Raw genomic sequence first — 21,649 nt, forward strand, 5'->3', positions numbered from 1 at the left:
TTGGTTTCCTTTTTAACATTAAATCTTTAGAGAACGTTCCCAATATATTTCAAAGTATCCATGTACAAGACTGCTCATGACAACACTGTTTTTCTTAATAAGTTCAATAATATCCGACAATAAAGAAGTGGAGTTACACAAACACAGAAAAAGAGAAAGAGAAAGAGAAAGAGAAAGAGAAAGAGAAAGAGAAAGAGAGGGAGAGAAAGAGAGGGAGTGAGAGAAAGAGAAAGAGAAAGAGAGGGAGTGAGAGAGAAGGAGAAAGGAAGACACCAACTAACTTACATAAATGGGAATAGGGAGAATACCTTCAGTGTAAAATATTTTACGGATGTACTTATATGCATATATGTACGTGCATAATACCTTTTTGAAGAACACTTGTAAAGGGTAGTTTCTAGAAATATAAGGTTAGGCTTTTACTTCTAGTATAAACCTTTTGAATTATTTCTATATTCTAATCATTTGTATGAACCGGTTTCATATATTTCAACTTGGAGAGACTATTTGGATAATGGGATAACAAATCATTTCTGCTTCTTTTTTAGAAGTTTTTAGTAAATTTTCCCAATACTGATGTGAAATTAGCTACCCACACTCTTCCTTGTGCTACCATTTGGAGGTGATGAAGTTATCAGTCTTCTACATGATGGCCCATTAGCTATTTTAAAGAAAACAGTAATGTTTTCCTTTGGTGGAAACTCATTTCAGGTTTTCTTCATACTCTTTTGAAGACTGTACTGTGTGTTTAGTATTAATGTGCTAGTATTAAAGGATATGAAAATAATTTCACCAATTTTTGCCATGACAAAGCTTACATTAAATCAAGGAGATAAAAATAAAAACATAAATAAAAAATAAAAGGTAGTATTTCCATTGCAAGTTTATTTGTAAACAGAGGAAACAAATGCCCACAGGGGAGTCTATTCTCTCCAGATGGGGAACAACGAATACAGGGAGTGTAAAATTGGCAAATGGGCATGGAACGTTTTTCTCAAAATTTACTTTTCAAGTTAACAGAATTTTGATGTGTTATTTTATTTCAATTTTACAACAGTACCAGATATTATTATTCCCAATTTATAACCGCATAAGTAGAAGCTCATGATATAATGGCTTTAAGATCTTTTCTTCTCTGAGCATGTTCTGATTCATCAATGTTGCTCTGCAATAGCCAAGAATTAAATATACTTTCTAAATATGGTCTGATCAGTGCACAGGCAAGTGACACTACTGAGTCCGCTGATTTTAGCACTAATACCTCTGATAATTTGTTCCAGAGTGAAGAGAGTGGAAGGGAAAACAAACAAAAAAAGTTGATAGGAGTTGGGTATATGGAGAAAGAAACAGCTAAGCCTGTCTGGAAGACTCAATGATGGCTTCCGAGAGCAGGCAGTGTTGGCTTGAACTGAGAGTTGACAAGCAAGGTTGAGTTTTCCAGGGGATAAATAGTGGGGTCTTCATTCCAAGCACAGGGAGTGATACAACCAGAATACTACCTGTTTAGACACTATGGATGCTTTCACATTGTGTACAGTCACAAGAACAGGGACAAAGGGGCAAATGGGAGCGAGGTTTGAAAGGTAGATAGAGGACTGACCATTATTATCTTGGGAATTTGGATATGATTGTACAGGCAATTAATATAACAAAATAACAACTCATTTTATGTCCTGGAGAAATACCTGTGTATTTTCCAGACATTAAAAAGGAATGAAAACATGTATAATAGAGATACTCTCAGCTAAAATAAAAAGTCACATAAATATCAGTAGTCTTTAAGTTGAAATGAAAATTTAATACTTTTGTAATTTTTACTCCCCATCAGGAACACAGTTACACACTTTTGTGGGAAACAATGGTCGTTTTCATTAAGCTATGCATGATATAGAAGAGTCAGCAGGTGCTTAATATGACTGCTTGTGGTTAGGATCACTTTCAAATTTATTTTGGCATAGTATTTCCATCAGAAAATTCTAAGTCAATTTTTTTTTTAAATTTGTACTTCTATTACAGGTCATTTATTGCAGGCTGTTTACTATGATTTTTTGCTTGCAATTTCTTGTCAAATGAAAAGCCCTAACTTAGCTTCTCCCAAACAATTTCAAGCTTTAGCTTCTATAGTACAGCTGTCTACTGCATATCCTAAAATTGGGATCCCTACTGGGAACAACAGGAGACCATGGTGAGGAAAGAAAATACCCAGCAATATGTATGAAAAGAGATTTTTTTGTCTCTTACTTTTAATGTTCTTTAAGATAGCATGCTGGTTTCCTCTGATGCAAGAACATTCCTCAAAAGACACTAAATTTAGAGTCTTTAAACAATATTCTGCTCTATGAAATTCTTATAAAACACTCATTGTTGAGATTTTTAAAATACGGGTTAATAAGTAGTTTCAGACAATAGCAGAACAAAACTACTTATTTTATATTTGGAATATAAGACTAAACTGTATTTGTGTGATACAATGTTAGGGACTATACTGGTTATTTTTACTTGATAGAAGTATGATTTATAGTGTCTGTATGTAGATTAATTGTGATTGTTTCATGTTTTATTGTCAAATTTCCTTGGCTAATAAAGCCACAGATAATGAAGCTGGCACAAGAGATCACTTTCTAGAGTTTTCAAGGTCAATATGTCAATTAAGATCCGTGGGCTACTCATTAGTACCGGAAAAAAATGAACATGCTGAGCAATAGGAGATTACAAGTCTGGGATATCAAACATCTGTATTGACTTATGACAGCCTCAAGTTCTCTCTTTTGTGAAGTGATTTAGAGGGGCAAATTACTTTTTCACTAATTTGACAAAGATGACACTTTTTAAAACTTCCTAATATAGGTTCAAAGATGCTGCATCACATACATCCATAAACCATGATACATATATTGCATCAAATTCTCCAAGTACATACTGTCCATTTCATCTAGCAGAAGCATTAATTTATTTCATTCATTCATTTGACAAAGACTTATAATTCACTGAGTATGTACTGTGAACAAAGTTCTGGGTTAGCCAGGGGAGGGGGGAAAAAGAGGTAACCACGGTTTTCTGTCTCAAATACCCGACAGAGATAGATACTAAGCAATTAAATACATGATCAGTTGATTACAGCTGGTATAAGTGTCACAAAGTAAAGGTGCATTATGTGAGAACATACAATTATCATCATATAGTACCTTCAGTGAGAAAAACAAGTATGAACATATTCATATAATATAGATATTAATTAACTAAATATAACTGAATATGTATTTATTGAGAACCCACTATATTCCATTCATTCTGTGGAGGTTAAGGATATAAGAAAATCATACAATGTAATTGGGGAAACAGACATATGCAAAGCCAAATGCTAAAAGCTACAGAAGCACAGATAAAAGGTGGTCCCTGAGATTTAAAAAAAAAAAAAAGAAGAATACTTGGAAAAGAGAACTGGTTCATTCATTTAATAAAATATTTATTAAACATTTATCATTTTTCCAACATGGTGCTTGGTGTTAGGGACTTATGTCAATAAAATATAACCCCTGTCTGTAAATTAATCACTTTCTACAGCAGTGGTCTAAACCAGGATGTTTTCTCCTCAGGGGACATATGGCAAAGTCTGGAGACATTTTTTTTTTTTTTGTCATAACTGGGGAGGGGACGCTGCTGTCATCTAGTGGATAGAGACCAGAGATATTGTGAAACAGCCTACAATGCAAAGAACAGCACCCCCAATGATGAATAATTATATATCCCAAAATGTCAATAGTACCAAGGTTGATAAACCCTTGAGAGCCACAGAGAAATAAGTAACTAATTACAATGCAGTATTCTTAGTGATGAAATTGGGCTGTGTTTTAAAAGACTAAGGAAAGTAAAGGAATAAATGTGATGCATTAAGGGTAGTAGGCAAGGAAAATCATTTAACATAGTACACTATTATTGCAAATTATGGTGAGATTCTGGAAATGCCTGTCAAAATGAAGATAGCAAGGTTAATAAAGAATTGATTTGAGAGGGTTTTTGAGAGGTAAAATAAACATTAATTTATTAAGCAATTATATGATGAAAGTTTGTGAGGAGAAATGGTTGAAGCAGATGGAAGACTCAATGATTTCCTTACAATTTGTTTTGTTTGGGTGGTAGGTTAGATGGTGTTAACATTAATATATATCAGAACAAAGGGGAAAGACAGTTTTGAAAGTTATTAATAATGATAATAAAAATAATACTTACATGTTACATGTCAAACAGTATGTTAGTCACAGCAAATTATTAAATTTGTCATAACACTTGTTAGGGAGGTAGAGCTATTTAAAGTAGGTACTGTTATCTCTAATTTTTAAGAAAGGGCAAGAGAGATTAAATAAATCACTCAAGGTCACATTGCTTATTCATGGCAACATCCAAACTCCAATTGATATTTATCTTCTGAAGCCAGTGTTGTCAACCTCTATGCTCTACTGGATAAGTAAGGAGAGACTGTAGACAATCCAGGTGGAGTTTTCACAGTTTGGATTTAGATTGCCTGGGTTCTCCAAAAAGCAAAACCTGGCATAAAAGTTTGTATACTACCAGTTTATTAGGGAATACAATTCCAGGGAAGCAGAAGTGAGTAGAAATTTGAGTGAGACATAGATACAGGGAGAGCAAACATTCAATTTTAAGTCAAGCACACTTGATTGTTTGCTGGAATGTCTTCTAAGAGATCATCCTAACTATTGCATTTCAGGATAGTCCATGGATAAGACAAAAGGGAGAATATTCACCACCTCTCAACAACATTAGTTGAAAATTTGCTCTAGAAACTTTTAACTCTTCTGCATTTCCTACATTGCTCATCTAGAGATACCAAGTGGGTGTCAGTGGCAACAGAGATGTCTTGAGGCAGGAGGCAAGAAAGACTCAGCATGAATGGAAGATAAAACACGATGAGTTGTGCCAGTGAGAATCAATCACAAGGAAAGCTAATGCAAAATAAGAGGCCAAGCCCTGAAACAAACACAACTGCGAAGCTACGCAATGGTGTGTACGAAATAGCTGACATATCTGCTCTAAATATTACCAGCTTTGTTGTGCTCAAGTTATTTTCCCTTCTGGGGTCTTAATTTTCTCATCTTCAAAACGGAGAAAATCATAGTACCTATCCAGTAGTATTGAGAGGATTGAAGGATTTAATATATATTAATAATTTAAAACAGAATGAACATACGCACCAAATGCACTTATCATTTATTATTGACATCACCATCATCATTGTTGAGAAGGAGAAAATCAACCCCTTAATAGCCACAAACGGGCTGAGTCTAACAGCAAGGCCTGGGTGTTGTTAGAGCTGGCCTGGCACCCACAGTTAAGGGTATAATGTCCTCTTGTTGAATATAAATTATCTCGGACAAAACATGAAGATCCAACAATGTCACTTTGTGACCATGATGAAGTGAGACAAAAAAATAAAAACTTAATTTATCAAATAGAGAGTACGATAGTCAATACTCCAAAGAGTACTTGAGAAAAATGGGTAAAATAGAAGACAGATTACATTGGGCAAATTGATGAGCAGGAGATGGGGAAATCAATCATTTTTAAAGTATGAATGTGAATAGGACAGAGATGAGAATTTAACTTGAGGAAAATGTAGGGTTGAAGGAGAAATTACTTATGACAGGGAGAAGTAAACATTTAGTTTGCTTTAAGAAAGGCTCTGTGGGAAGGAAGTGTTTGCAGATCCAAGAGAGAGGGGAAATCTGATGAATTAAGTTCTTAAAGTACATAGAAAGGAGGGATAGCAAGAAAATCGTTGGAGAACTAACCCTAAAAAGGAAAAGGTATTTCATTCTCTGAAACTGGAGGAGAAAGTTAGATAAATCCTAGTATCATTGAATATGAACAATCTGTGATAGAGGGTCAAGAGGGGCAGGTAAGAAACTTAATCACCATTGACTTGTTTTCTCACTGAGGAAATAATCCAAGACATCTGTTGAAGTTAAAGGATAGTAGCTTGGTAACACTGGGGCAGCCACAACAAAAAAGGGACCTGGAGCCAACAGGAAAGAAAAGGGTATCAGACATTAATAATTACGCAGCTAACACTTCCTTTTGTGGGTGGCAGTGAGAGCGGAAAGTGTGCCCAAAGGCCTCAGGCACACTGGGAGAGTACAAGGTGATAGAGCACTGCCTGCCTACCCCAAATGCCATACTCCGCACCTCTATCACGTGCAAATCTTTGTACCTAATCATGTTATCACCAAGTCCCACCTCTGGTACTTTGTGTCTCAGCTGAAGAAGATGAATATATCTTCAAGGGTAATTGTCTCCTACGGACAGGTGTTTAAGAAATACCCCACGTGGATCAAGAACTTCGGTACCTGTCTGTGCCATGATTCCCCCATGGCACTCACAACATGTACCAAAAGTACTTGACCTGACCACTGCAGGTGCTGTTACCCAGTGCTACTGAGACATGGACACCTGGCATCACACCTGGGCCCACCCGATCCAGATCATAAAGGTGGAGGAGACTGCAGCCAGCAAGTGCCCACCAGCAGCCAACCAACTCCACGACTCTAGGATCAAGTTCCCACTGACCCACTGGGTCTTGCATGGCCAACAGAAGCCATGTTTTACCATCAAGAGGCCCAAAAGCTTCTTTTAGATACAGAGCTTCCCTGTCCCTAGGTCTGCCTAAAGAAATGCCTTGGGAAAACCAAAAACCCAAAAAGCCAAAAAACAAACACAAAAAAACCTAAACAAAACAAAGAGAGAGAAAGAGAGAGAGAGAGAGAGAGAGAGAGAGAGAGAATGCAGTTAAGGCAGAAGATTCTACACTCATAACCCTAAAGGACCTGATCAGTATAGCTGTCATGTTTCTGTAGAAGTCCTAAGCATCTGAGATGACAAGGAGACAAATAAAATTCTTGGACCAATCTCTGTTATCAATGGCAAGTTTTCTGTGGTGAAAAGTTAACAGGAACAAAAGAATAAAAAGTCTTAAGCGAGCACAATTGAAATGAGTGATCAATGTGTCCAGGCCACATAAACAGGAAAACAAAGCCTGCTACAGAATGACCCATTAAAGGAGCTCAATTTCTAGGTCACTGGAGGTAGGGAATGGAGGAGACAGGTGGAGATGTAAGGGTGGGGTGGGGGACGGCAGCTAGGCTCAGTAGCAGTGCCACTGAAGGAATTTGAAGGTTCGAAAGATAGAGGGTTTCAGATAAAGAGTTTTAAGATTTTGGAAACCAAACAATTATAAAAGATAGTAAGAAGCATACAATGATCTAGAAATTTGTCCTTGAAGTTGGGCAGTGGTATGGAGGGAAGAAACTAGAGAAAAGTTCCAAGACCCTAGTGGCCAGGAAAGGTGTTACATGTTAACAGGAGATAAACTTTAAAAAGATTACTAAATATTAGTTATCCTATTTTCTCAGGCCAAATAAGATTTCTAGTATACTATAAAAAGAAGGAATAAAAAGAAAGCCCCTTTAATGTTCATATTATAGTTCAGAAAACTTACACTATTGTATAACAATTTCATTAAACTGCAGTGAGATTTATTTTTACAGAATGCTCATATGCTACAGATAGACATTACCTTCTGAAGAAGATGTCAAATAGACTTGTTTATGCCCACAGAAGCCACATATGTAGAAAAAGCCACACACATCTACTACAGTTTCTGGAAAAGAGCTGAACAAATTGGTGGTAACTACTGATGGAATTTAAAACAGATTCAAAAGATATAAGAAGCTACATTGTTAAAAGAATGGTGTATAATTCTTGTGCTTTTTTACGTATGAGATTCTTCTTTAAAAATTTTTTTGATGTTTGTTTTTGACAGAGAGAGACACAGCGCAAACAGGGGAAGTGCACAGAGAGAGAGACACAGAATCCAAAGTAGGCTCCAGGCTCTGAGCTGTCAGCACACAGCCCTACACAGGGCTTGAACTCATGGACCGCAAGATCATGACCTGAGCTGAAGTCTAATGCTTAACCAACTGAGCCACCCAGGTGCCCCTCTATGTGTAAGATTCTTAATGTAAAAGTAACTGGATAAATCTCGTGACCCTAGTAAATATTTGGTTACAGTCAAGCTTTATTTAGCCCTGAAAAGAAATTCAGTGTTCTCTGTTGGTAAAATTTTAAAGTATCACTCATTAGACCTAATTGTTCTTCCAGAACGTCTGGCTGTTAGAGGTAATTTAGTAGGACAGAAAATACTCATAGATTACTTGCTACAAATAAGATTGTACTCTTTGTCTATATTATGAAACATTAAATCATATTTCCAAAGAGAGAAGTTACCTGATTATCTCCTTGAGAAAATACATGTATATTAATTCTTAACATCTTAACTCTACATTTGGTAAGACCTTATTTTAAGGTTTGACTTTTTCCTACTGCTGATCATAGACATAAGGAGAATAATCAGAACCACTAACATAAGATGGCAAAGAAATTCCATAAGAAATTCTTACATAAGATATACCAGGAAAACAAACAAACAAACAAACAAACAAAAAACTTGTTTTTTCTGGGCAGTCTTACTGTGATATGTAGAATTTTCTTTTACAAAAATTAGGTGATTTTGAGTGGCATTTAAAACTAAAAGATAGGAAAAATCAACATTTTTTTAATTTTATTTTTCTTCTGGAATCCTCAGGCAATATTATAACTGACTCATTTAACTCGTCTGAATTAGTTTTTAATAAGCTCTCAAAGGTGGACCAATTTTCTCTAGTTTCTCCTGGGAACTGGAGATAATTAAATGAAGGTGCGATCCAAACTCCTAAGGATATTTTTTGGTTAATTTTTGAGACTTTTTTCTTCTAACTAATTTCCCTTAGATCTACATACCATTCTGACCCCAAATCTACCATGGGTGATTAAGAGTTCTGCTTGTTTCTTTCACTATCAATATGAATAACTCTAATTTCAAACTTAGAATTTACCTGCAAAGCTGAAAAACTTGTCCGTTATTATCTATCATTACACTCTGTCTTATCCACACACAAAAAAATCATTTATTGATTTCATATGTACCTAATGATGGGTTTTACATTCTTAGCTATTAACCTACCACTCCTTTTGGTTTTGGTGTATTATTAGAATTCAAACCCAAGTCGCTTACTCTTGTCTCTCAACTTCCACTTATCTATTGGGATAATCAGAAATTATGAATAGGTCATGTTTGAGAACCTAGAATTCTGCATGTAATTTAACAGCCACTAGTCACGTATAGTTATTGAGCTCTTGAAATGTGTCAGTACTCTGAACTGAGATGTGCTGTAAGTTTAAAATATAAAGCAGGTATTTAGGTCCTAGTACAAAAAAGGTAAAATATCTCATTAATTTTTATATTGGTTAGATGTTGAAATAGTAATAGTTTTATATATTTGCTAAAATAAAACATTGAAATATTTTTATAGTGTATATAGTATAGTAGTCTGGCTATAAAAAATTTTTAAATTACATATGTGATTCACATTTCGATTTCCCATTACAATTTTATTGGACAGTACTGCCCTAGCACAAAGTTTGAAATAAGTATTCTCAGTAAATGTTGTATCCTACAAAAGAAAGCAGGTATGGAAAATGTTACAGGACACCCTACTATCTGCCCCACCATTTCTCATGAGTTTTGCTCATCCTTTCTCTTTTAAAATAACCAAGATTTTTTTTTTCTTTTTTAATGTTTATTTTGAGAGAGGGGAAGAGGGAGGGATAGAGAGAATCCTAAGCAGGCTCCAGGCTGTCAGAGCTGAGCACAATATGGGGCTCAGTCTCACAACTGTGAGATCATGACCTGAGCCCAAATCAAGAGTTAGATGCTTAACCTACTGAGCCACCCAGGTGCCCCAAAAATAACTAAGATTTTAAAACAGCTGTTTAAAGATATCCCCAAAATAAGCAAGATTTTAAAACAGCTGTTTAAACGTATGGATTGACAAGAACCAAGTTTTAAAGTGTTTTAGAGTGTAACCCAATAATTGTAGTCTTTCTACTGCTTACAATGTGATGTGTTATTCTGTAGTCATAACATTCAAAATAGCTGAGGAGGTATGAAGTTGAATAGAACCTCTGCATCTTCTATCTCTAGCATTCTTTAGACATTAAAACAGTTATGCATAGGCAGACAAAATTTAAAAAAAACAAGGCTCTCACATATTTACTCCTCTGGTCACAAATGTACAATGATTCCCCAGGCAGCATTTTGCAAGCACCCCACTGGTAAATGTAGTAAATGATTCAGCACTCCTCTGGTCATGAATAATTCATAGGGGAAGAACCAAATACCCAATTTGTTGGGTTAAGTGATGCCTACAGTGGCTTTTAAAACTTATCTACAGACTTATTCCCATTGCTCTATTTTTTTTAACCATATCTTTGTGGGAGGACAATTACTATGATAGACATAAAATGTGAAACTAGTTAATGATACTGCAAAATGCTCCATAAAGTTTAAGTGCAACATGGAATAATTTCTCCATTTCTCTAAGTATGATGACCAACCTTAGGATTCACGGAAACATCAAATGTCTGTTTTAAATAGGGATTTTTTAAAGCATGGTAATGTTAGCTTTGTAACTATGGATGGCATATTATCATTTAAAAATTTCTCATATCTTCCACTCATTTTCATATTCTTTTACTCATCAATAGTATTTTTTTCAATAATTAAAGAACCCATGTTCATTGTAACAAGTTACAAATAAAGTAGAAATATTTTATGTCTTTTGATTTTACAACTCAGGTTTAAAAAAGACTCTTAAATGTCTAAAACTTTCTAGTTGTCTAGGCTTTGATCTATCACATATGTCAATGAGGAATTACCACCTCCAAAGCGAATTTCTTACTCCTAGAGCCATGAAGGTTTAAAACATCTTTTTTTATGTTTATGTGAGATTAATTTACCTGTAATTTATACCTACTGATACTAATTTACACTGGAACTATGAAAAACAAGTATAATCTCTCTTCTGTGTAAACTGAACTACTTTTATAACATTTTTTTAGCTATTTATATTATCTTTGTAGGAGATCTCACTCACAAATCTTTATATATTATACTTACACAGTCTAGACTATTTCTGTCTGTGCTCTAGTTCCATTCAACCTTTAATTTGATATCCAACACTTAGCTGTCTTACAAGTATTTCAGACCCCATGCACTGAAAATTAAATCTATGATCTCTATGCCCAAATTTGATGAGGGATTATACTCAGAATAGAATCACCCTTAATATCAGCTTCTTCACTTCCTCTATCCCATCAATCACCATGTGTTATCAACTTCATCTCCTAAATATTTCTAAAAACCAATGATTTCTCCCCCTCAACCTTTCCAACTCTCTGGATTAATTTCTATCGTCTATCACCCAGATAGACATAATGGCTTTCTAAATGGTCTCCCTGCATCCATTCTTGATACCCTTTGTTCATCTCTGAGCAATCAAAGTGTTTACTTAAATACGTAAATAAGATGAAGTAATTCCCTGCTCATATTTTCGCGTTGTCTTTTCCAATTATTTAGAAACAGCTCCAAAGACTTAATAGTGGCTGAGCATTTGCTACAAATTCTGGGTTCTGCTTACCATATTCTTGCTTAATTAATTACTTCTCTTAGTTCAGGTATCAGGAAAAACACTTTTGTCCAAGAAAGCCTTTCCTAACCTCGCTGACCACTGTCTGTTCCCTCATTACAATTTGCTCATCATAGCATGTATTTCAACTTCATGGCATTTAATATTATGATTTCATATTAATTCTGAAAGAAGGAATAAAACAGTGCATTAAAATTAACCTTTAGAATACTTGAAGAAAATGTTTATGTCTAGGACTAAACTGTAGCCACTGGTATATATTCATATTTAACATGATCCAGGCAAACAAGAACAAGAATTCAAAGATGAATTACGCATCCAAACACACAAAAACACACAGACACATTAAACCACTTTAGCTCCAGTCAGCATAGAAAACCTACACACTTAGCCTAAAAAATACTATAATCTGTATGAAGATTATTCTTCATATAATCTGTATGAAGAAAGGGGATATCTATTTTCAAGACTAACATTATATTATAGTCATGAATGAAAGAACATTATCCTGAAAATAGACATATATTAACACAATCTTTTCTACATCAGAAATTCTATTAGGCAACATATATCCTTCTGCTTGTAGTGTGGCTACACTACAGATAATGTGATGGGATTGCCTTAAGGGATGTCACAATTTCCCTATAAAGTCATTTTCATGAATAGATGTTTCAGGTAAATAGAAATTAAAAAACAAAAAGGAAAGAAAAAAAGCACTTTCTCAGTGGGCACTTTCTCAGATGGTCACAATACATTCACTTTACAGAATAATGTGGGAAACCATCAAAATGACCATATGTTAGAATGGTCTTACAGGGGTATATTCTCTTGCAGCCGAATTTTGGAGCTGACCCAAAAGAACCTGAGAATGGGAGTGGCAGATGGCTCCTGGAGCCTACATTTTAAGTAGCTTTGTTCTAAACTGTGGGTTCATAAGAAATTATGAGAAAGAAAAAAAGAATTGAAACTGGCATTTGCTATATTTACTGATACAAGGATTTAAGTTACTTTTCAAAAGCCCTGATATAGGCTTACATACATTATAAATTTTAAAATAAAGTGCACATTCTTGCCTAAATCTGTCCAATGCACTGAATTTTTCTTGAGGAAGAGAAAATGCCATAGAACACTGTCACCAGGAGTAATATAGAGCTCTTGCTTGTTGAAATGAACTGTGAATGGTGGGAAACAGGTTTGATTATTGTACTAATCCACTTATTTTGATAACAATTCCTAATTGATATTTTAGAAGTTTACTTATTACAAATCCAATGCCTCAGAATCTTTTCTTTCCCTTGTATATTATAAACTAGTTGAACAAAACCTGTAAATATCTGTTATGGACTGAATTGTGTCTCCCCCAAGTTCCTATGTTGAAGCTCCAGCCCCCAATGTGACTGTATTTGGAGCTGGGGTCTTCAAGGAGATAAATACGGCTAGATGAGGTCATAAGGGTGGGCCCTAATCCAGTAAGTCTAGTATCCTTTTAAGAAGAGAACGCTCTGTCTCTCCTTGTCAACAAGAGCAGAGAAGAGGCCATGTGAAGACATAGTGAGAAGGTGGCCCTTGGAAAGTCAGAAGAAGTCGCAGCTCAAGAAACCAAATTTGCCATCACCTTGATACTGGATTTGTAGCCTCCAAAACTGTAAGACAATGGATTTCTGTAGTTTAAACCAGTCAGTCTATGGTATTTTGTTATAATAGTCCAAGATGACTCATACATTATAGTATCTTTAGAGATCTCAAGTTCTTTGGTTTCTTTGGTTTGTTTGTTTTGGGAACAGACCTGTGATAATTAGACAAATCCATACCTTTGAGCATACCTATGAATATAATTACATAAACTTTTTTGATGTGTCAAAATTACTTTCACCCAAAAAAAATTTTTGTGCCACCTCAATTTCATGTTGAACTAATGTCTAATACATTATCAAAATATAATATCAAATCTGAAGTCTAGAAAATGTATAGAAACAGAAGCTTACCTTACACTACCTCCTCAATAACTAATAATGACTTGTCCCTACCAGTAACACTATAATCATGTTATATAGCTTGGACAAGGTCATGTTTTATAAATGCTGTCTGTAACAAAAAGAGTAAAGTGGCTACTAGCTCACAAATTGGGTATGAATGCTAGTTAATCATTTTTGTATTTAAAGAATGCTTATAGTCTTCATAAAGCCTCAAAGTCCTAGTAAATCACAGAATTGAATATGGACACTGAGAAAAAATACTAAAAAGCAATTAAAAATAAGGCAAATTATATAAACATGCAATTAAGAAACAAAATTCAGAAGGAATAATACATTTGTTTAAAAAGTTCTTTTTTCATGGTGCCTGGGTAGCTCAGTCAGTTAAGCATCCGACTCTTGACTTCAAGCTCAGGTCATGATTTCATGGTTCATGGGTTCAAGCTCCACATCCAGCTCTGCTCTGACAGCTTGGAGCCTGCTTGGGATTCTCTCTCTCTGTGCCCCTCCCCCACTTGCTATTTCTTTCTCAAAATAAATAAAAAATAAACTTTAAAAAAATAAGTAAATAAATAAAAGTTCTTTTCTCATTTACTAGAAGTAAAATGCAAATTAAAATATGACATGATTTTTGTCTATCTAGTCAGCATTTTTTAAAATTTGACCTTTATTTTTCTACAGCAATTTTAGATTCATAGCAAAATACAGGGCTCATCTTAATTATATATTCTATGGGTTTGAACAAATATATAATGACATATATCCATCAGTACAGTATCATAAAGAGTATTTTCATTGCCCTAAAAATCCTCTATGATCTTCCTATTCATCCTTCCCTGCCCAAAACCCTTGGCAACCACAGATCATTTTATTGTCTACATAATTTTGATTTTTCCACAATGTCATATAGTTGGAATCACCCAGTACATAGCCTTTTCAGATGGCTTCTTCCACTTAGTAATATGCATGTGTTTCCTCCATGTCTTTTCATGGCATGATAGTTTTTTTTTTTTCAGTGGTGAATAATATAATAAGGTTGCTTGCACATTTTGCTGAATTAGAGTAAATGTGCTACAAACATCCATGTACAGGTTTTTTTGTGGGCATAAATCTTTAACATAAACTTTCAACTCCTGTGGATAAATACCAACTAGCATATTGCTGGAAACTGATTATTTTTTTAAATTATTTTAAATGTTTATTTTATGAGAGAGACAGAGTATGATCAGGGAAAGGGCAGCAGAACCTGAAACAGGCTCCAAGCTCTGAGCTGTCAGCACAGAGTCCAGCTCAAGGCTTGAACCCATGATCCATAAGATCATGACCTAAGCTGAAGTCGGACCCTTGACTGACTGAGCCACCAAGGTGCCCCACTACGATTAGCTTTGTAAGAAAACACCAAACTGGGTTCCACAGTGGCTGTGTCATTTTACATTCCTACTAGCAATAAATCAGAGTTCCCATTGTTCCACATCCTTTCTAGCATTTGGTGTTTTGGATTTGGCCATTTTAATAGGTATGTAGTGGTACATTGTTTTCATTTGTAATTCCCTGATGACATATAATGTGAAGCATCTTTTTATATATTTATTTGCCATCTTCCTATCTTCTTTGGTGAAGTGTCTGTTGAGGTCTTTGGTCCATATTTTAATTAAGTTGTTTGTTTTCTTATTGTTGAGATTTAAGTGTTCTTTGCATATTTTAGAAAACAGTCATTTATGAGAATGTATTTTTTAATTATTTTCTCCCAATGTTTTACTTATCTTCTCATTCTCTTGACATTATCTTTCACAGAGCAAAAGGCTTTAATTTCAATTTTTATCCAGTTTGTCATTTATTTCTTTCATGGATTATGTCTTTAGTGTTGTGTCTAAAAAATCATTACCAGGTAGCATCTTTTAAATTTATGTATATATATTATAAATGATCTAATTTGCAAAGACTACTGTATATAGATACTTAAAATTTTGTTTTAAAATGGAAAAAAAGAACATACTTGAATTATGTGGAAATTTTAAATAAATTACAGCATATTCAAAGACTGAAATATCAAGTATTCATCAAAATTATCTTGAGAATATTCTAATATAAGAAATTACCTATAATAAAATTTTAAAATAAAAGTCAAGGGGCACCTGGGTGGCTCAGTCGGTTAAGCAGCCGACTTCGGCTCAGGTCATGATCTCGCGGTCCGTGAGTTCGAGCCCCGCGTCGGGCTCTGTGCTGACAGCTCAGAGCCTGGAGCCTGTTTCAGATTCTGTGTCTCCCTCTCTCTGACCCTCCCCTGTTCATGCTCTGTCTCTCCCTGTCTCAAAAATAAATAAAACGTTAAAAAAAATTAAAAAAAAATAAAATAAAATAAAAGTCAAAAACCCTGATATATACTCAATTTAAAAAAACAATGATATTTATATAAAGGCTATAGTAAATTAAAATATACAAAATGTTTTCTCTGAATAGTAGAATTATGGATGCTTTCAATATAATTTTAACAATTTAATTTTCAAGTTTTCCATTTTTTTTAAATTATAAAAATACAAAAAAAAATCACCCTTTAAAAAACAGATTTAGGACAAATCTAGTCTGATCAAATAATGAGACAGTTTATATACGGAAGTCTCTGAACAATGCTGATGATATTACTGATATGTAATCTTTAAGTATTCTCCCAACTTTATCAAGTCTATTTTCAGGGAGAAGGAAAATTGACAATTCTAATTATATTAAAGGTTTCATCACTGCAGATCCTCAAATTCTCTGAAACTTCTATGCCTAACCCACTTTTTTGTTTCAAAATACTTAAACATATAAATTTTGTTTGTTTCAAATACATTAATATATAAATACCAGAAGCACAGAACATACGAAATATTTTTCAATATGTACCAAAATTGGGCAAATTTGATTTAAGCTTCTAAGTTCCCAGGTAAAAGACCTATTCACTTGCTTACCAGTTCTTGAGAGTATGTGCAGAGTGTGTGACATTTTCTAATTTTTTCAGCTTTAAAATCCTGTCCTCACCACTAAATGAGTAGATCTTCAAGAGGTAGTTCTTATGGGGTAGTAACTACTCTCAGCAAGCCCAATCTTAAATCACATCAACACAAAATTACTTTGATTAAAAAGAAAAATAAAAACACAAACACTACAGACACATAACCATATATATACAACTGCAGTTCTCTAGAGATCACCCACTTAAACTTTCCTTAAAGTTCAAATAATATATTCCTAAATTTAAAGTAGATCATATGATACAATAATCTTTTGTTTCATTCATCTCATTATTTACAATTCAATCTTTTCCAGCAAACAGTTAAATAAATTTTAAAAATTAACTGACAATTCTAATTATATATTCACAGTTGCCTAATACGCTAAATAAAAAAAGATTCCAAGGAAAAGCAAATAGAGGCCCATTCAACCTCCTTTTAACAACAGTAAACTCCAGTACTTTCTCACAGTTGAGCCTCCAAGCATTTATTTCCCTTCCTTTTAATTTTAACCACACAGCCGATGTTGCCTTATCTTCCTTTACATTTGTTGTGAAGTCTTCTGCCACTTTCTTTTCCCTCTCTTGTTGAAGTTGTCAGAGTCTATATTTTCCCTTCAGTATTTCACTCAGCCTTAATGAAAATTAACCTCACAGTCAAAATAAAATGGAGCTTAATGGAAGAAAAGAAGAAGGTAATAAGTTTATAAGAAAACTGATGCCATACCTAGGAAAATCAGTGTCAAAAGCTGTGATCATGTTACCACTTAATGATACAACATCATTAACGCAGCTGATGTAAAGTGATCCTGAGTATAAGTAATTGTGTCTGAGAGAACACAGGTGTGAGTGCACATACCACCCACTGGATTCCACTCAGGATCTGTGAAGGTCATATGTTGTCATCACATTCAGGACCTGATACCAAAATAGCAGCACCTTTGATGATAAAAGATAAGGCTTGAGCATGAACAGAAAACCAATTGCCTTCTTTATAATGCAGAAAGCTCACACTGCAAGGCATTTCCATTCAAATAGAAATACACTTCACACATTCCACAGATCAAAAGATATTTGAATCTCTCATATCTGGCATATGAGGATATTTCACTTCATGTTCCAGACAATTCTTCCTCTCTCTCTTCCTCTCCCTTCACTCCCCTTCCCTGTTCTCTCCTCCTTGACCCCAGACCATGTTTCCTTACTAATTCACACCACAAGCAATAGTTTCAGCTTTACCTTAATCAAATACACATAAACCAATCAAATTGATTAAATGATTAAGCAGCAACCCAAGATTTACAATAGGCTCTATAGAAAATTAAGGATACAATATCTACAGTAAAGCTTATACTTTCAAAGTGGTAAACTTTCTGTCTATTCACTTTTGGTTCCCTTGATTTCGATTATTTTTTGTAAATCTGAAGTTCAGGAAACCAAAGAAAATCCACAAGAGATTTTTAGGGTACAATAACAATCTGGTGTCTAAGTTTTAACTCTTCCTAAAAAATAATAAAAAAAAAACCCTGAAACTACATATAAAATGTATGTATTCTGGAATAAATTGGTTTGTAAATTATTTAGTATGATTAATTATGATTTAGTAAGAGTAAGTTTTATTAGTTTGCCTGCATTTATGATCTTTTTCTTTTTTAAAAGCAGTATCTTCGGGGCACATGGTGGCTCAGTTGGTTAAATGTCAAACTCTTGGGTTCAAGTCTGGGTCAAACTCCCTGCTGGGCATGAAGACTGCTTGGGATTCTCTCTCTCTCTCCCTCTGCCCCTCTCCTCTACTCATGCTCTAAATTTACAAAAAATTAAAAAATAAAAAACAAATAAAAAAATCAACGTGCTCTCTTCACTGACAGTAATTCTGTTTGTGGCCATAACATTCAAGATTCTGAATGCTTCTTCAGTCTCCATTTTCTTATTTATTGATTTTTTTTTTTTGTAGACACATTTTTTTTTTCTGTGAGGGAAAGAATGCATGCAGAAGCAGAAGGAAGGCGCAGATGGAGAGAGAGAGAGAATCTTAAGCAGGCTTTACACTCAGCAGGGATCCTGATGTGGGGTTCCGTTCCACAACCCTGGGATTATCACCTGAGCCAGTATCAAGAGTTGGATGCTCAGTCGACTGAGCCATCCAGGTGTCCCTCCATTTTCTTATTTATTAAAGAGTCATGTCCATCCATTCTTAAAGACAAAACTATTTGAGGCTTCTTTATAAAAGTACCCAGGTTATTCTAGATCTATCATGTAGTGGTTAATACGTGTTTTTGGCTATTGACTCCCTTTTGGGGAAATATTCATCTCCTACTCTCAATTCATGTGGTTCCCATGAAACTGATTCCATTCATAGGTACAGGCCTGACATAGGACTCAAACCTGGCCAACAAAAGCCTCACATTTGTCTACCTCGGTGATTGGCTCAAGGATACGTACTGACCTCATGAGAACCAACTAAAGCAGGTTTTACTAAGATTTCCCACAGAGAATTCATCTGCTTTCTTTGCAGGAGTTTGCCTAGTGGTACCCAACTTGCAAACACAAGAAGTCTACCTGAGAATGGAGCTACTATGAAAGAGAACCAAGGTCTGGAGAGAGCAAATGGATTGAGGGGCATTGTTTGATCCTCTCAATTAAGCAGCTAATGAGTTTATATATATTGTTGGAAGTCTCAGTTTCCAGGGATAATGATTCTGCCTTTTGTTTAAAGCAACTTGAGTTAAATTTTATGTACCTTGCAACCAAAATAATCTTAACGAACACACAGCAGTGATCACTGTCACTTCAGATATTCTGTAGAAATTAAAACCGTACAAACTGTCAATGTAATAATAATACAGGTTTAAATTACTAAGCATATATTAAGGAATGCTTGTTTTTAATCTCTCTGATAGGATTTAATTTCTACAAAGAATATTTTATCTTATAATTAGCCATGTTCTCCCATATGAAAAGGAAAACTGAGAGGCACATGGGTGGCTCAGTTGGTTAAGTGTCAGACTCTTGGTTTAGACTCCAATCATGATCTTGCAGGTTCATAGGTCTGAGCCCTACATCAGGTCAGCGCTGACAGTGCAGCCCCTGCTTAGGATTAGTTCTCCTTCTCTCCCTCTCTCCCTCCTTGCTCTCCCAAAATAAATAAACTTTAAAAAAAAAAAAAAAAGGAAGACTGAGATACATACATTTTTCAAGAGCTTATTTGATCACACTTCTAATGGCAAGGCAAACCAAGAATAGTTGGAAGCATTCCACCCACAGAAGCTAGGGGCAAGGTTTTTATAGAGGAGAAAATGAAGCAAAGCAATTATTTGACTGTTTATAGCTTAAGCAGTTGTCTGATTTTGGAAAGCCTAGGTGGCTGTTTGTGACTGGCTGTCCTTAGGGTTCATTTTCTTGGATTCAAATGCACTCACTCTGGCTTAGTGTTTGTTTTGCTTAATGAGGCGTTAGAGCCACCCCTGTCTAGTGGCCTCCTTCTTTAAATATTTTAACACCAGCATATATTCTCCATAGGCTTAAGTTTAAATATAATGAGCAGGGACAGGAACAAGCCTTGCTGAAGCAAAGTTGTTAGGGATACTTCTTTTTCTTTTAAGTTTATTTACTTATTGAAAGAAATAGAGAGAGAAAGAGCTTGAGTAGGGGAGAGGCAGAGAGAGAGGGAATAGAGAGACCCAAGCAGGCTCCGTGCTGATAGCAGCAAATGCTGATAGCAGCACGGAGCCTGACTTGGGGCTTGATCCCACGAACCGTGAGATCATGGCCTGAGCCAAAATCAAGAGTTAGATGCTTAAATGACTGAGCCACCCAGGTATACCATTAGGGATAAATCTAACCTGACCTTCTCACTTTAATAGTAATGGAAACAAGGATGGTTCACACTGTCCAAATATCTTTCTTATTTAATTATTAGATGGATTATTTAGGAATCAATTTTATCATAATTGTTAATCGATTAGCTAATTGCTAATCGATTAGCAATAACAGAACTCTATAACGTTTTATTTAATTTATGGTGTTAAAGCATAGTTATATTTATTTTCATGATAAAAAGATTTCTTTTTTTTTTTCTTTTTTCTTTGAGAAAGATAGAACACAAGCTGGGGAGAGGGGCAGAAAGAGAGAGAGAAAGAATCTCAGGCAGCCTCCACATTCATCATGGAGCCTGATGAGGGGCTCAATCCCACAAACCTGGGATCATGAACTGAGCCAAAATCAAGAGTCAGATGATCAATCAGCTGAGCCACCCAGGAGCCCCAAAGTAGGTTTCTGATATAATTTCTCAGTACCTTAAGCATTGGAAATCTTCAAACTGGTCTTTCTAAGGATTGTTTTGAGACTATCAGGCCAAATTTTCTCTATCACCTACTTTATGCTCTATTGTTGCTCTGGGTATTACAATCATAATTTATGCCAGTCTGTGTTGAGATGTCACTTTCATGTATTTGGTCTTAATTATTAATTGCATAAATGCCTGTTTGCATCTATTTGTCAAAGTTGATTTTTAGGTAGAGTATTACTGGTTTTTACATTTTTCTAATGCTTTCAAACAAATTTCTGTCTCAGTTATCATCACCGAGGATTTTTTCTTCTTCATTAGATTGCTGTGAATGTGCTAAAAGGTACTATGTCTCCACCTCTAGCCCCCATCTTCTCAGTTCTCTGATTACATGGCAACATGTTCTCTAACTCTTGCTTCAGTTGCTTCAGTTTTATGACATTATCTAAGTCACACCTCTTAACTGAAAGAATGTTTTCACCAGAAAATGCAGATCCAACTAACAGTCAAAAAACATAGATATTGAGTTACTTTCTATGAATTACATTAAGCATTTTCTTCACCTAAAAGTCACAAGTATTTTGTTTTTATTTAAATACCATAAGATACGTGTTCACCAGAGCCTTGCACTTAAGATACACTCAATGATTATGTTGACTGATAAGAAAACCCACTGACTGACAGAGGTAATGGGCACCACACATTTTTGTTTCTCAGTCTTTTAAATTGTGGCATTCAACATAAGTCTGTTAGCTGAAATAAGAATTTCTAGGCTGATGATCAGTAATTCAATAAAGTACTA

General features: G+C 34.9%; 1 pseudogene; it reads left to right on the forward strand.

The window, feature by feature from the left end:
* The first annotated feature begins 4,925 nt into the window (after window positions 1-4,925).
* Window positions 4,926-6,649, forward strand: LOC102955209 (annotated as a pseudogene).
* The last annotated feature ends 15,000 nt before the right edge of the window (window positions 6,650-21,649 follow it).

This window comes from Panthera tigris, chromosome A1, assembly GCF_018350195.1.
Source record: "Panthera tigris isolate Pti1 chromosome A1, P.tigris_Pti1_mat1.1, whole genome shotgun sequence".
Classification (NCBI taxonomy): Eukaryota; Metazoa; Chordata; class Mammalia; order Carnivora; family Felidae; genus Panthera; species Panthera tigris.